The sequence below is a fragment of the Gavialis gangeticus genome, unplaced genomic scaffold, assembly GCF_001723915.1.
Source record: "Gavialis gangeticus isolate Ggan-Ray unplaced genomic scaffold, GavGan_comp1, whole genome shotgun sequence".
NCBI lineage: Eukaryota > Metazoa > Chordata > Crocodylia > Gavialidae > Gavialis > Gavialis gangeticus.
In genome coordinates, this window is record NW_017728997.1 from 17,332,280 (window position 1) to 17,349,420 (window position 17,141).

Consider the following 17,141-nt stretch of genomic DNA (forward strand, 5'->3'; position numbering starts at 1 on the left):
ATACACCCCCCCCCCCCCCCCCAAAAAAAAAACCCAAACAAACTTTGGGTAGATGCGAACCTTCAAATTTATAATTGGATCAGTTTGGTTTTGTGTATTTCATAAAATTATTGGCTGGGAGTTCTGCCTTCCTTCTAATAGACTGAAATAGGTTGGGTTTGTTTGTTTTTTTTGACTCTGTGTATGGCTACAAATACCTTAATAGTCAATATTAATACTTTGGGTGAAGAAATGTGAGTGCTTCCATATTATGGGTTTGGGTAAATTCTGTTGCCAAGCCAAAGGCTAAGAACCATTACCATACTTTTGAGAAACTACTCCCCAACATCCCCCACCCCTCCCAAAGAAAGTAAATCCAGCATAGCCACAATTTGATTTGAAAAGAGCTCATTTATCCTTGAATAAGGGAAATGCTAATTGCTGGCGAAAAGGCTCCCTACGGGAGCCGGCCAGTGAGGGCTGTTTTTGTTTTCGAATCGGAGCACGCATCACTTTGCAAAGATGAAGAAAAGATAACAAGTGACAAGAATACCCCGGAGAAAACAATAAGTAGCCATAATGGCATCTGTGATGGAAATTCATCAAGCAACCAAATATGTTTTATTGACAAGATGGAAATTCTCTCCAGAGAGAAGACCAGTGAAACGTGGCGTAACAAAACATGTTTAATGCTTGTTCTAAGCAAGTCTTTCGAGGATCCTGAAGCACCTTATGAATGGGATACCAGTCCACTTCATACAGAGGGGCAATTTAGAGTACACCTGCACTTAACTTCTGCTGCTTTTCCTATGCTAGCAAAGCAACAGCAACAGCCCTGTCCATACCTCTCCCGAAGTATAGATGCAATTAGAGGACTTCAAAAGTGCCCATAATGGCACAGCTTATTCCAGTTGGGGAAGTTTAACATGCCTTACTATCCTTGTTGGTGATCTCTCAATCGAAGATCATCACTATATAAGGCACTACTATAAGGTATGTATTTATAGTGATGTCGCACACCGACAAGGTTTTAACTGGTATAACTTTGTTAGGAGGAAAATTGCACTTGTCATCATCATGCTGATAAGATATTTTAAGTGTAGAAAAACTTAGGGCCAGGTTTCCATGATGATCATCACCCTGTCTAACATACTGGCAAAGCACTCCTAGCATGGCCATAGTTAGAAGCTGCTCCTTTGCTGGAATAACTTTTTTGAGCCCCTTCAGCAAATGAAGCAATACCAGCTAAAGCACAGGTTTGCTCCTATAACTGCATGTGGTCCAGGAACGTTTGCCAGTGCAACTGTGCTGGATATCGCATCTCCTCCCACACTGGACCAACCAGTTATGCCAGCGTGGACCTGGCCGTGTTGGACTTGCCTGAGATGACACCACGAGTACTTGCAGAACTGAGAATCAAGCCTACTTTTATTACTATCAAGCTTACTTTTAAACTAGACCTCCAGATAGTGTTTGGCTTTTAGGTTATTCAAGAGCACTAAGGGGTTACTAAGAGGATCTTGAAGATGCATTTTTCTGTCAGTCAGAAAAGGCATACAACTAGGAGCCGGACTTGGCTTATAGTTCAGCCAGTCAATGGGAATCATGGGCCAAGAGTTCAACTCAGTTACATCTGTGGAAGATGAGGCTTCTAGGTACTGTCTGTGTGATGGGACTTTCTCGATGCTTTCCAGCTCCCTTTCACATGCCTGCTATTGCAGTCCTCCTCAGCTTGGATGGTTCATGCCATCTGCCTGCCTGTAGGTCTTTCTCACCTCTGTATTTCTAAAATGTATCTAATGCAAGAATAAACTGTCATTCATGTAAACCGTAATTAAATGCATCTTTCTTTTTAATGCAAAGAGTTTCTTGAAGGAAAGATTTGCATTGCTCATGTATTCTCAGGGTGCTAGGATTTTCTGTCTCCTCCCCAGAGGGTCCTATATGGTGGATAATCCATATTTTTGTTGGGGAAAAATACAAACAACAAAAATATTTCAGGGCACTTTAAGCTGTGAGCATCAGGCTGGATTGGGTATAGCAGCCATAGGTGTAGAAAGTCCACAAAGCCCCCACCTTCTGGTGATGCTATTTGCCAAGCTGACAAAAATATTTATCATGGAAAACAGCAGTAGGAGAATTGTCTGTCTTAACACCGAGTACATGCCAATAAAAGCAAGGAAATTGTGAGTGAAGGCTACCGTGTTCCCCTGAAATCACCCTACTGTATTGTATTGCAGTACATTGTTTTATATATAGTTCAAATAAGCATTCAGTAGTCTAGAGGGACCGCCGGCAAAGGTAATGAGGATTGCCACAGATCTTGACAGCAGACTGTAAATGGCATAACATTTCACTGAAAATATGTCAGTTTTTTTAAGCGAATGGGTATTCCTTGAGAAATGGGTAAAGCGTTCTTGTCTCATCCTGGCGGTAGGTTTTGTTTCCCCATTAATAATTTGTGTGAGCAGTTTCTAAAATTCGCTCTTTTGCTTGAAGGTTTTTATGACTATGACTATATATAAGAAAAAAAAGAAGGTAAAAAACTGTGGCAAATGACATGAATTTAAGTCTGGAGAGTGTTATAAAATATGAACTCAACAAATAAATAATCTGAGCTCCCAGCTTTTGTCTGGCTGAGGTCGGATACATGATTTGCAAATGTGTACTTGACAACCAGGTTATTCGAGTGCCCTTATGACTGTCAATATTTTACTGTACGACAGTGCAACTTCCAATGCTTTCACTTCTAAAAATAATGTTGTATTGCTCCTTTTCAAGCCTGACCCTGATCTCAATTATGGCAAAGTAAGTGATGAGTACCCTCCTAAAGGTGAGATCACAATCTCTCTGAGGAACGGTTGGTTCTTGTTTACACCACAGTAAATCTGGAGTCACTTCAGACTTTGGTCTCCCTCTCCTCAGCTAGCAAACTTAATTAAGCAACAGTTGGTTATGTGCGCAGACAACTTTATTATTCTATTGAAAACCCTGCAGACATGTTTTAGCAAGTTTTTGCATAACCTCGGATCTTTCTGGATGTGGCTCATAAAGTGCAGGTGAAAATTAGTGGAGAATTGCACCATCAACAACTGCAGGTGATAAAATCAAATTTTGATTTATTTCCTGAATTTCAAGATTGCCAGCATGCATAATTCTATGTAATAACCACCTAAGAGGTGGAAAAATAAGGTGGACCAACTGGTGTGAGTAATTCCAGGACTGCAAACTGAAGTGGGAGCTGAAGGGAGAGAGAAGTAATTTCCTATTGTTGAAGCAATTAAGTTTTGCTGTGATATTGCTTCCTTCTCCTCCTCCTTCCTCTCTCCTCCGTGCCTTGAGATGATACATTTCAACACCACAGGTAAGGGCTTTTGGTATTCACAGTAAGTACTGAGGGGCATCATGATGGTGAGTGCTAGAAATTTTTCCCCCTTGTTGAGTGTTCGGATTGTAAGTGGTACTTAGCAGTCTTGTTGTAGTTTGTGGTAATTACAAGACTAACTACTACATTAATTACAAAAATTAGGGAACTCAAACTGTCTGCCTTCTCTTCCACAGAACCTAGTTACTGCTTCACAGCTGTTACTTTAACCTGCTGCATTTTCTGTAATGTCTGCAGTTCTTAGCAATAGTGAAGTGAGCTGACGTTTCATCAGGCGCCTTCAAGAAACGGGCACGTTTTCCTATCCACTCTGCTTATGGTGGGGTCTTGAACACCAGGTGTAATGAATAAGCAAGGAATTTGGCAGTCTATTTCTCCACCCAAAAGTTTGGCTGAGAGAAATGCTGTTCTTTCATGCACTTCATTTTCTTTGTAAATTCTTTGAAAAGTGCAAATAACAGCAATAAAAAGACTCATGAAATAATCTAAAAACTTACCGCCAGGTCGCATTGCTTCTGCTCCCAACATCACACATCCAGCTACGAGCTTTGAGTAAATCCAAAATACCATTTTTTTGCTTTAATTAATCTGGATAATGTTTAGTACATTTTAAACCTGGCTCTTCCTTACAGTGATTCCCTTTGCAGAGCATATGCCAGCAGCACGGGAGCTGAGCCTCAGTCAAAAAAACTCGTTTCAGTGCTCCTACATCCAGGCTTTCACTTGCAGACGTATGAGAACCAAAATGCCCAAATACTTCACGTTTTGGGTTTTGATTCTCCATATAAGGGCAATAGCTAACATGTTGGCCAGGGGTAACAAAGCTTGCTTATGGAATAAATTCATTTAGAAAATGGGGATGATGAGGGTCCTGGCTTTCTGGGAAGAAGAGGAGAAATCTTTCTGTGAAGGTCTAGGCTAAAGCCAGGTCTCAGTAACGTTCAGGTGCCTCATTGAATATTAGAAGTCAACAAGGATGGACTTTTGCCTAAAGTCTTAGGACAGGCATGAAAACTGCACACAGATTTCCTCCTAAAACCAGGCTTACTCCTTGGTATGGCACAGATAGCCTTGCATGCAATATTTATTGAAAGACGATTCATCACTTTGAAGCTCATCTTGTACACTGGGAAGTGGTTCCACTGTTTTCCTCCTCTGTGCTTCTATCTCAAAATAAAATATAAGACTAAAGCATTGCCTTTTGTGGTGGTCTGAACTGGCACTTCAAAACATGTTACAACTGGACATCATCAAATGCCTTTCTAAAATAAATAAGTGTAAAGTTTTTATTAGTTTGTGTGATGGAAGGGCACTTGAAACCATTGAATAGCACACCTTTTTCCTGGTACGATTATGGTCTTGTTCTTTATGTTACAACCACTTTTCTCTTATCCTTCACTTCTTTATTTAATCCCTCTATTATTATAGTAGGTATCATTGTGAAAATGGTGCTCTTCACAAGAGTCTTTAATGACAGGTTCAGAACAGGTTCTGTTTATCACCTATTTATTTATAATGTAGGTAGTTTTTATAACGTGCAGTATGTTGAACCAGTGTATTTTTTTAAATGGTTCCCTCCTTCGTTCTGTAGTTTCCATAAGATGAAAGCCATTATGACTATAGCATATTGATTCTCAATAATGACAAATGTAAAAGTGCACCCAAAAGTCTGTTTTGGTTTAGATGACACTTTTACTGCTGATCTGCATAAAATTACAAAATACTTGTCGGCTTCTCTGTGACCGTGTGGATAATGTAGATGGTAGAGTTGTTTGCTCTCTGTGTTTCAGGTGACTCCACTGAAGTACTCGAACAAGTATCAGTTGTCACCTTTATGATTTCTTAATTAACTTTGGGCGTTTGTCTTCCTCTTTGGTGTTACAGTAATGAACCATACAGGGTTCATGCTTCTTTACAAGTTTCACAACAGTGTTTAGGTGGGTTGCTCTTGAAGGCTGTTGTGGCGCATGAAGCACGTTCTTTTTTTGGTAGTCTCTCTAGGCATCAACATATAAGCCTGTATGTGCAACTTTGTGCTGTTTGTCGTGTTGCACTTTGTTTGTGGTTTTATGGTAACAGTTTTAAAGGTACTCATAAATCATATATGAACAAACATAACACTGGCAAATCCTGGGGATAGAAACCAGGCTTACTGAAGAGCACTGACTTCCTGTAACTTTTTTTTTTCCACCCAAAGTGAAAGTTTTTCTCTTTTACTCTTTAGATGCCACCTTGGGTGACTTATCCAGTGGGTATTATAATATGTGCATGGGGGATGGGAGTTAAACAAAAGAAGTCCAAAGCCCCTTGTCTCTTTCTAACCCTCCCTGCTCTGTGCTCGTTGGCTGGACCAGGGCTGGGTGGCCAGTCTGAGGCACATGTACCACAAGCGGCAGGGCAGCCTCTGCTTGTGGCATGCAGCAGATTGGGGAGGGAGCAGGCAGCTCAGCGGTAGATAGGGAAGGAAGCAGAAAGCAGAGCATCAGACTGGGCAAAGAAAGGGGACCACGGTGGCAGTCGAGGTGGGTGAAGGGATAATTTGTGGCACACCTGCCAAAGAGGTTGGTCCTCACTGGACTAGACAGCAGTGACCGCTTCCTTAAATAGCAGATCGTTTTTGGGAGATGAGCGATGCTTTTGCCGTCATGCATGGAACCTGGGAAGTTTGAAAGCTGGATGTGGTATGGCTGAACAACGCACATGTGCAGCTCTTAGCTGAAGATTTTTGGCTTCTTGACCTGGATGACAGTATTGCAAGGCTTCGTTCCCACCTTTTACAACACCTTTGGACAGCTGCATGGACTTTTCTTGCCCTGCTTTTGGCCAGAGTGGGTTAAATTGAAAAGGTTCATGTTCAGTGAGACGCATCTTTTTCAGGATGGGACTTGTTTTTCTTGTCTCCCTATGCTGCAGTTTTGCTTTTGATCAGGAAGGTAGAGTAGACAGCAGTTTTGGCCTGAATTCATGTGCAGTAGCACACAGAGACTTTTCCGTCTGTGACCTGCCTGCTTTTGGATGCTGGATTCCAGGATGGGAGTCCCTCTTAGCTGGGTCCTGCAGCGAGGACCGGTGTGTGCATGGGTTGTAAGTGATTCCAGTCTGACCGTCTGCCTTCATCATGTCTTGGACCTCTAACGACCACGTGTGAATCTTCTCCTTCATCACATTCATTCTGTATTCCACCCCCCCCGACCTCCCCAATTTGGTTTTCTATAGTTGGCTAGCATAAGATGTAGGTTCTGCATGTAGTTGAATGATGTGTTATAAATGGCTTGTCTTGCAGGTACAAATTCCTGAATGCAGTGATGCTATGCATTCAATTATAAACCCATCAGATTAATACAGCCTGAACTCTCTGTCAGAGGCTTACCAGGTTGCCCTGCTGTAGGGTGTCTGTCTGATATTTTTTCCAGATAGTGAGATGGTCCCTGTGTGTTTCTCTGGGAACAATTTCCTTATAGAACAGGCAGCTGTTCACGCTTTTCTGAGCATCCTTCTATACTATTCCTTTCTTATTCCCTTTACAGCTACTAGAATACTTTCCCCATCCCATGTTTTGTGGCTTGCATTTTGAATGGTACATGCACACTCCTAAAATTTGTCTAATCCACAGGAAAAGTGCCCAGGGCAGAATCCTGTAACCTGCGGCTCTGTTCAATGCAGCCTCTTTGCTTAGGAACAGTCCTGCTATTAGGTGGTTGCTGATTGCATTGTGCTTTGTGTGTCACACTAGCACGACAGGTATGAAATTCGTGATTGTCATCTCTCCGCATCATTGTGAACAAATGCAGAATTTTTCTAAGCACTCAAAAATTATATGAGGGCTATCTGGGGAAGGAACCAGAGCGATCCATAGACACCTACTCCTTCTCCGGGACATGTCCTTGGAGGTCAAGAGCATGACATCTCATCTTGAACTAAACAGCTGCAGTTGTCCCCAAATGAGCACTCCATTAACTGCTTGGGTCAGTCTCAGCAAAGCATCCTAACCATGTCTGCTAATCTGGTCCTGCAGGTAACAGGCTGCTTTCAATGTCAGATCAGTGCCACCCCCACCTTCCCTCTCCTCCCCTCCTTATCATTCCCAGTGCAATGCATATCCTTTCTGATTTGGAGACTTAAGGGTAAAGCCTGGCTCTTCTTTCTTGCAATGAGAGCAGACCACCAAAAAGAGCCAGGGGCAGATTTGGGGGCTGCCCTGGAGAGCAGGTGGTCTTGGTCTGTGGAGCTATCACCTGGAGAGGCTTCTCTATTAAGAGGCACAGACATGAACGGAGACTGCTGTATGCTTATTTAAATTTGGTCTCCCCTTGGCTTTTATTGCCATTCAATCAGCTCCTATGGGGGAGACACCTTTCTGTGCGCCAGTCACCACCACTTCTCTCTTCCTTGCTCCTTTTGGGTTTTTTTAATCTGGATCTGTTGGAGCAAAATGGCGTACAGCTCTGCGGTGGCGTCTTGTTAACTCCTGTGACATTTTCTGCATGAACATATTTCTCTGGTTTTCACAAGTGCTTGGAGAATCCTTTCAGGCAGGAATACTGCAAATTGTATCGCCTGCCTCTTGCCCCAAAGAAATTCTGGAAAGCGGGAGATAAAGATGGAAGCTTTTGTTAGCAGAAACCCCACCATGATTTCTTTAGCATGTCAGAAAAAATATGGGGCCTTTCGAGTACAGAAGAGACTTAGGTTTGGTCTTTTGTGAGCTAGACCTTCACCATTGTTTGGAGGAGTAAATGGCACAAGAGATGGGGAAGGGGGGATGTAGTCTTTCACTTCTCTGTAGCCTGTTCAAATCCAAGTCTGATTAACAGTGACAGTTGTTAGTGTCCAGGGGCTGTCTGAAATTTCTCTCCTCAGCTTTCTTCCTAGTGAACAAATACCCAATGTAACTAAAATTATTGCCACAATATGCATCAATTGGCATCTTGGCGTACGTACACCTGGGGGACCAAGGGCTGCATGGACGTTGGGGTTGAACGGCTCTTTTTTGCTCTCAAAAAGTTATTCCTGGTGCTCACTGGGGCAACACAAAGACTGCATACAGTCACCAGTGGTGGACTTGCTCTTTGTGGACTTTTGTCTTCATGTGTAATGGCCCAGTTCTTTTAACAAACTCCACATTATTTTTCATTATAGAGTTTGGGTGATGTAATGGGGGGGGCCTTCCCAGGGCCAATTTACCATGAGCTCGCCCACCTGTTTCTGGGCCAATTGCCCGCCTTCTCACCTGCCATGCCTTGATGATATTTAATTAGGATGTTAATTAGGCGGGAGGCTGCCCATTTCTTGCCCTGATGCCAGGGGACACTATCAGCGGGTCTGTTCCTCCCCTACACTGCAGCCCAAGCCTTGCAGATGAAAAAAAAAGTATTTCTTTATGTTGCGGTCTCAGCTGCTGTGGGCTTACCCCCTCTCTCTCGTTAGACCTGTCAGTCAAAGCCCACTAATCAGGGCTTGACCCCCGAGGCTCTAGCTCTCTAACTCACTTGGGCTCAAGGCCCTCTGTTCAAATGCTCTCCGTGACACCAGGCCTGCTGGCCCTTCTACACTGTGTGCCCCTGTGGCGCCAAACTGTTGGGGCCTCAGGCCCCTTCAGCTTTGTCCCTCTCTGTAGTTAGGGTCATTCACCGAAGTCCACCCGCTAGGACCTGGCTTCAAGGCTCCCATCTTCAATTCAAGTGACTTTGGGAGCATGGCCTTGTGCTGCACCCCTAGTGCTGCAGGGCTTCCTGAGCCCCCTATCACGGCGCCTCTTGGTGCTGGTGAGAGTTCCTCCACCCCTACAGTGTCAGCCATAAACCACCAGCTTTTTTTTAACATCATTCGGGTGTGCAAGGGTCCTACATCGTAGACCTTTCCTCCTGAGAATGCTTTAGTGGTGATATTAATTTTTTTTTAATGCTTAAGAAGTCATTGGTGTAGAAGTGTCAGGGAACATCAACCAGCATCGTATAAAAAATGATGCCACTGAAACCGTAATTTCTATTTCTGCATTCAAGGAAAAACAATGCTAATGTGATCCCCTGGAAGATCTGGATGTACATTTGTCATTCAACTTTTTTGGCAATTGCGCTAGTGTTATTTCTGTGTGTTGGTGCATTTTAAATACAGATGAGATTAACGTGGACTTTGAGAAATAATGCTGATTACTTAAAGGATCACTCATAATAAAATATCTCTTTATGGGAATTTGTGTTCCAGTAGATTAGCATTATTGATCATTCTCTCCTCACATACTCTACGGATGATTTTAGAAATCTGAAACTATTATTCTCTCTTGTCTAATGTAATTACCAGTACAAGGAATAATCTAATTAGAAGACAACAAGGATGCATTCTAATTGTTCTAATAAATTATGTTAATGCTTTATGCTTCTAGTTAGGTTTTTGTAAGAAATAATTTAACAGAGTGACAGCTTGTCTTTTACTGCCAACTGCCATTTTCAGTTTTCTGACTAAGAAAACTGATACCAGAACAGTGAAACAGTCATTCATAGTATGGACTCTCGAAGGTTGTTGAAATCCTGTGTCTAAGGTGGGAGAAAGCAAGGATGCACCATAGTTTCCAAGTATTTAACATGGAAAGTAAACACAGTTGATAGACTTATCTTTTCCATCCAATGAATATAGCTCTAACCAGCTTTTGAGGGTGGGGATGTTAATTTTGGACACCCTGTTTTGTGTTGTGTAGTTGAAGGTGGAATCTGCAGACCCTTTTGCCTCGGAGTCATTGGTTCAAAAGTAACACGGGCCAGATGAGCATGCAGATGCTCAGTTTGCTGCAGCTCATACAAAATGGTTTCAGTCCAATTCCTGGTAATGACAAACTACAGACTTCAGTGAAGACTAGCAACCTTGGCAGTTGCATCGAGTGGACCTGGAAACGTTGCACCCTAGAAGGCAATGTTTTTGAGACCAAAATCCTAGCACGGTGGCTACAACAGAGCTGGTTATTGGCTCAGTATTTGGCCAGCTGGTACAGCCAAATGAAAGCAGGTCTGGTAGCTCTTAATCATATGCAGTATTAGGACTAGAGAAGCAGTCATTTGCAAAAATTGTTGAAAAGTTTCACACTGAGCAATTGGCAAATGACAACTCAGGGCTGGGACAGAATTTCCTTTGAAGACTTACGGATGACTCACAAGAGGATCCCATCACCCCCCTGAATTAAAACCATTTTACTTTGCTACACAAACCAAATTGGACCTCCCTCAGCATCCATGTTAGTCTGCAGAATCGTGTGCTAGCAGGTCAGAAGTGTATCTGCATTTGAGTCCCAGATTGTCTAGGAAGGGATGTTATCAAAAATGTTATCAACCCATGGGTTTGGCAGCCTGTGAGAAGTAGGAGTAGAGACGGCCGTCTTAGAAATCGATGGGCCTGTGTCAGCTCGCGCCACCTGAGAATCTGGTGTACAAATATGTAGCAAACAAAAATCCTGTGGATCTAACATATATTCTGGTAAACTCATCAAGTGAAATGTATGCCAACAGGTCCACCTATCTGTGAGGACTTTCCTTTCAACTTTTCCCCTTTGCATGACAAGATACTTCTTTAATAGCTGAACTTTACTCACAAAAGGCCAGTCGGGTCCAACAAGATGCTAATATCTTCTGTAGAAAAAGACAAAGTACTAAAATCTTACTAAACTAAGTGATCTCAGCATTCATTCTGAATTAGATGAAGTACCAAAGGTGGCCTCACTTTTGTGTGCTATCATTATGTCTCCAGGGCAGAGACGAGTGCTTGCAAGATGTATCATTAGTAGCACTAATAAGCTCTATTTTACTTTTAATTGTTGGCAACAAAGGGTAACAAGAACTCTGAGTATTAATAATGTTTCACGTTATATTTTAGGAACCTTTTCCCAGGACTTTATTACTTGCTGCCCTTTTAGTTTTTCATGGACCACTTGGTACAAGGTAGAGTAATTTCAGGCAGGACTTAAGCTGCTTATGTTAATATGCACATAGATTTCATTTGGATTGTGCAGTCCCATCAGCCTGAAGTTTTGCATTTTTGTGGTATGGTTTGTGTGAAATTACAAGATGGGTTAGAGGGCAGGATAGTGGCTGCAGGGATTAAGTGACCCTTCCTTGAAGGTTTGTGAAGGCCGCCATATGAAGGCCTAAAATGATATTTCCAGCAGCCGGCATAGCATTCGTTATTCTGCAGTCCATTTAAACACACACAAAAATAAATTACCATAAGCCATAGGAGCAGTCATTTTTTTGTTAAGCATACTGGTAAATTTAATTGTCATCTAAGCAGGCCCAGTCAGTGCATAGATTCATCACAGGGCAAAATGCTGAATTCTGCATATTGTCAGGAGTTTTGAGTTTTCCCACCATGATGGACCATACTAGTTCTTAGCTTTCACCCAGGGATTACTGGTCTTGCGGTAGTCCATGTATAACATGGAAACTGGTCGGTTGGCACAATGTCAGCTGGAAACGATTGCTCGGAGGGAGAAAGTCTCGTTAGCCAACATGAAGGAGTCTCCACAAGGAAAGCCTAGAGAACATAGCCTGGCATGGAGTTCACCAAGCCCCTGAGTGGGGACTTGCTTTCCAATACCCGTTCTTGCCCCTCTGTGCAGCAAATCCCCCCCATGCCTGGACTTCCCTGGCACCCTGAGCTGCTAGGATGTGAAACTGTATCGAGTCCTATGAGTTGTGGAGAACAGGTCATGCCATTGTGAGTTACCAGCCTTTGACATGCACCATTTAGTTTTCTTCTTACTTGTTTAGCTGGATATCTCACCCTTCCTTGCAACACGTGTGCCTGCAGGTAGAAGTGAAAATGTCAGCTGTTTCAAGGACTTTTTATGATTACAGTAAATAAAAAGAAACTGATTACTATTGAAGCATGCTTTCTTCTTCAGGAAGATTCAGAGCACTTGGAATCAGAATTAACATACTTTTAAAGTACTGCTAACAAAAGCAACATGAACAAAGCCTACCTCCCCATGTCATATAAACAGTTTATGATTGCTTGTGAATTCATAAAATCATTTATTGAGCTAAGGATGAGAGAAATTGATATTGCTTTCAGAAGTGCATTTCTTACCACAATAGTTTGGGGAGCTGGTCCTGTTTGATAGAGCAGGTGGCATTAAAGAAGCTCTGCATTTTTCATGTTAACAAACATCCAAGTTACGCTCCAAGGGACTGCCTTGCCTTAACTGCAGTGCCTGAAAACAAGAAGAAATCAGGTGTACCAGTACCCGTGCTTCCTTTATTATTTAAAGTGAACTGAGACGAACTTCTCTCAAATGTATATTTACTTTTTTAAAAATCATAAACGCAAGCTTTAACATAGCAAATAAATTTTAAACAGATAATCAAAGAGCAGTTCCTTTGTTACTTGATCCTTTTTTCCTGTAAGAGTTGACAGCTGCTTAGCAGATAGGAAACTCTGCTGAAAGCTGCTGAGCCCTTTTTACCTTTGTTGGCTTCATTTTTGCATTTGAGGGCTCTCTGCACTTTACAGGATAAAGTATTTAAAGCTGTGCAGGGAATACAGGAAAATAGACAGGCAAGTGCTCAAACAGAAGTGATAGGCTTGAGGCAGGAATGGCTGGTTGAAGTTCTATGGCCCATGATAAGCAGGAAGCTAGACAAGGTGATCCCAAAGGTCCTTTAGTCCTCAAATCTACGATGACTTATTTTATGAACCTCAGTTAAGCTCCTGGGCTACTGACTAGCAGTGGTGGTTGAACGCAATACCTTATATTGTCCTGTATGCACCAAGGAAGGCAGGGATATCTGGGTTTAACTGCATATTTTGGTTTGTAAAAACATAACTTCTGTGCTTGACTTCTAAGCTGTTGTGCTAGGCTAACAAAGGGGAGCTGATGACTTCAACAGCATCACTCTTTGAGGGGAAAATGGTGACTGGGTTGGCTGTGCAGATGGGCGGTGAAGCAGGGACACTGTCCTGGAAAGTCTTGGTTGGATGCACGGCTCACTGGGAAATCTAAAGCCCGAAGGAATGGGAGTCTGGTACACGAGGCCATATGGGAACTGTGCACAGAGCTGAAGAACAAAGGTGTGGGGCTGCTAAAACTTCGCTTCTCCAGTAGCGGGAGAACTTTTTGGATGCACAGAGGCTCTAGCTTTTGCTAGGAGCATGGAACTTGGTTAGGTTCTGGTCCAGTGACTTGTAATAGGAAAAGCTATTTAATTTAGTTTGTTGTGAAGTGCAAGGTAAGATGAGACTAAATGTGCATACGGCTTGGTTGCATTTGCATATCCTTGCTTCTCCCCCTCCCTATTAGTGTGTTTAGGACCACATTATGCAGAATCTCATGAGCACTTGCAGTTGCAAACCTCCACCTTCTCTCAGTGTAGACAACTGTACTGTGATTAGCTATGGTACTTTACAGGTCATTCAGTTAGGTGCAACTTTCCTGCTCTTGAACGTGTCTCTCACTGATGTATCTTGGTTGACCAGGGAGTCACTGTACACATTATTTTATTAGTGCAACAGGTAACGTTAGTTAGTGCTGACCCTGGACTTCCAGAAAGAAAAATGGAGATTGAAAACAGGGTCTTGTTATCCCATTTCTTTTACATAGTGAGATGAAGTCCTCTTCCCTGTGTTATGGCATGAAAAGGTAACCTAACATAGTAAAAATACTATTGTTGAAGGGTATAGTGCTCTCCCGTGGGGTGATGAGAGGGCTGGGTTATTGCTTGCCTTCACAGTGTGCATCTTCACACAATAAGTGATTCTCCCAACTGTATTTATGAGGAAGTATCTCTCACTTCATTTGTTCAATCTAAAATTCAAATGTTCATTGCAGTGTGCAACTGCATTAGAAGTACTTACTTAGACAAATTAAATGATTCAGTGTAGCAGCTTTGAAAAGTCTAATTTCCATGTGTGGAATTATTTTTATAATCATGCACAAAGACAAAAAATGTAAATTTACATCGGTAACTTATTCATAACACTTATGTTGCGCCCTGTGTGCTTTTTTTGTCGGCAGCCGATCCATAGCCCAGAGGTAGGCTTATTAGTTAAACATTTGTGTGAGAAATGCTACAATTTTAATAACAAAGCCAGAAAATACAGCATTAAGCTTCCTTTTCTATCCTTAATGTCTGCTTAATGTAGATGACTGTGGGCTCCTCCGGAGTTCACCGGCTTTGTATTTATGGAAGTTTAAAACCCCAGTTTTCTTTATGCGATTGTTTGTAATAGCTCCTTTGGAGCCATTAGGGTCTTTCGTGTAACTCTGTATTTAAGACATTTTAGAAATACATATGATGGACCTGGCAGCCTGGCAGAGCTCCTTTGGGTATTCAGTATATGTAATTGAGATTTTCCTCAACTTTTTATGTAGCTGAGCATGCTCTATAAACAAGACACTAACTTCTACCTTTACAAGGATTATTGTTAAGAATAGGTCGCTGCTAAGAATTTAATAATAGTCCTGCTGAAATGAAGATCCAAAAATTGTGGTAAGCCAGTTGTTCCTGCTTCTGTGGTGTAGACATTTTTGCACGGAGAATGTCTTTTCGCAGGTAAGTAACCCCTTTGAACCCAGTGTGAATGCTGCTTGGCTTGAAGTTACTTCTGTACATAACCGGTTGCAAGGTCGCCACCGTAGCGATGCAGTTGGCTTCCTGTGTGGCTGCTAAGGGAGGCTGCAGGCAATTAACAGCAAATTGTGAGAAAGCAAGTTAACAATGGCATTATGGAAGTTAATAGCATTTGGTCTTTGATTCCAGCACACCTGGATTTCTCCTTTGGCATGTAGTGTGAACTTCACCAACTTAAGTCATGGAACATCTGTTGCTGTCTTTTAGGTGAGAAGACTGAATAACTAAAACGACTGTACATTAGGTGATAAACGGCAGGCACACGAACACATGTAGAACATGTTTTACAGGACAACCGTTCATTTTCTGACCTCGCTATCCTTGTGCTCAAAAGGAAATTTATACCACACCTTCAGAATGTGAGCATGGGAACAAAAATGTATAAGCTGGCTAGGCATTCAAGACCCAAGGACTGAATACAGATATTCAGTCTGCCGGATTCCTGTTAATCTCTCTTCACACCATGGGTGGTAATGCCCCTCTTCCTTCTTGAAAAGTCTTAAGTTTCCACTAAGCCAGGCTATCTTTTCTTGGCTGCCAGGCAACCCTGGGATTTTCTCTCTCCTTCTGCTTCATGGCCCTGCAGACTGTGTTTTTAGTCTGCGCTATGCTGGCTTTTTTTCAGACCTGAAGAAGAATGCCTTTCATTTGAAAGCTTGTCTAAGTCTATCCTAACCATGCTGTTGGTCCAATAAAAAAAAAATCCTTGCCTCTATACATCAGGCAGGTACGCTCCATTCAAAAGACACTACAGGTATGCGCTGCCATGATAGAGCACTAGTGCGTGATTAAACTCGGCTGGCTTGAAAAGGCAGGGATGTCAGAAATCTGCTCTGGATAAAGTGTGAAGAATAGGACTGATGCACTTGTTCTTCAAATTCATCTCTTGTTGAAAGTCGTTAAGTTTTCCCCATGCTTTACATTGACAGAAGCCAGGGAGTGAACTACGCTTTCTGGCAGCGGACTCTGATCTGTGCTGTTTGACTTGGGGTGAATGTCTCTGCAGAAATCCCCTTCTACCTCTTGTGAGGCAGACAGCAGGGCAGGGTGGCACCTAAGAGACGCATCGTTCAGAACTGCCTAAGCTTTCTAGTGACAGACTCCAGTGCCAGATGCTTCCCAGCTGTGCCTCTCTGAACAAGGCAGTCTCTTCGATGCCGCCCTGTCCTGGCTTCTGCCTGGTTTCAGATTAACACCTAACTACCTCTCTCTAACTCTTGTAAGGGACTGAAGGCTTGCTTACTGCTACTTGGGTTGCAGCCTAAGAAGAGGGCTTGATATGTTTAGTGCACACTTAGGAAGCAAGGAGAGATCAGCAGATGTAATCTCAGGTTTTACACTCTTCCTTTAAACATATAGTAGATGCCTGGGCATGGGGAATGGCTTTTGCTAGGTCTCACTGCTGTGCTGGCTTGATTTTAATTTTTTTTTGTTAAATGACACTTGAACTAAAATCCTTGTCTTGCCACCAAGACTGCTAACATGACACCTGGATGATGTGAAGATTGCACAGATAATGGGCACAAGTTTGCCAACTTAGACAGGACCTAGATAAAAATAGTTGCCTAACTGACTTTGGTTGATGCTTTTCTCACTGATATGTCAGTTTTGGACGTTAAAATATTCTGAGCCAAAAGCATCTGCTTCTGTGGTATAAAATACTTGTAAAAATCTTTGGGGATTAGGATGAGAATAGTTTAATGGCTGTTTCATATCTGAAAGGTTTTCCGAAGCTGTAATGCAACTGGTTAATTCTACTATGATCAATTATATGTATACTATGACATTTCACGTGAGTTTGGTTAGGGCTTGACATTTAAAATAAATACTTTAGTGTGCATTTCATAACATGGTCCTAAATGTCTGAAGGGAAAAAAGGTTTCTCCCGGCCGTTTTTCTGCTGTGATGGCCTCATCCAAAAGAGTGAGGCAGTAACTGTAGAAGAAATATGCACTCCAGGTATCCAGTACCCATGAGACCTGACTTTTGAGTGACTCTTCTTAGTAGTTGCCACTTTTAGGACCAGTGTATAAATGGCATCTTAACAACAAATGTTTTTACTCTTTTTTTTTAGGAACGGGTGTGGTATGCTATGTGGTCTTTGAGATGATGCTACGATCTCCATCTCTCCCCCCCCCCCCAAAAAAAAAAAAAAAAAAAAAAAA

The 17,141-nt window shown here is 42.3% G+C and overlaps 1 protein-coding gene across 18 annotated transcripts in view; it reads left to right on the forward strand.

Moving 5' to 3' along the window:
* The window catches only part of FHIT (fragile histidine triad), an 899,923-nt gene that overhangs the window by 209,697 nt on the left and 673,085 nt on the right, over nucleotides 1-17,141 (forward strand). The gene's annotated exons all lie outside the window — the stretch shown is intronic.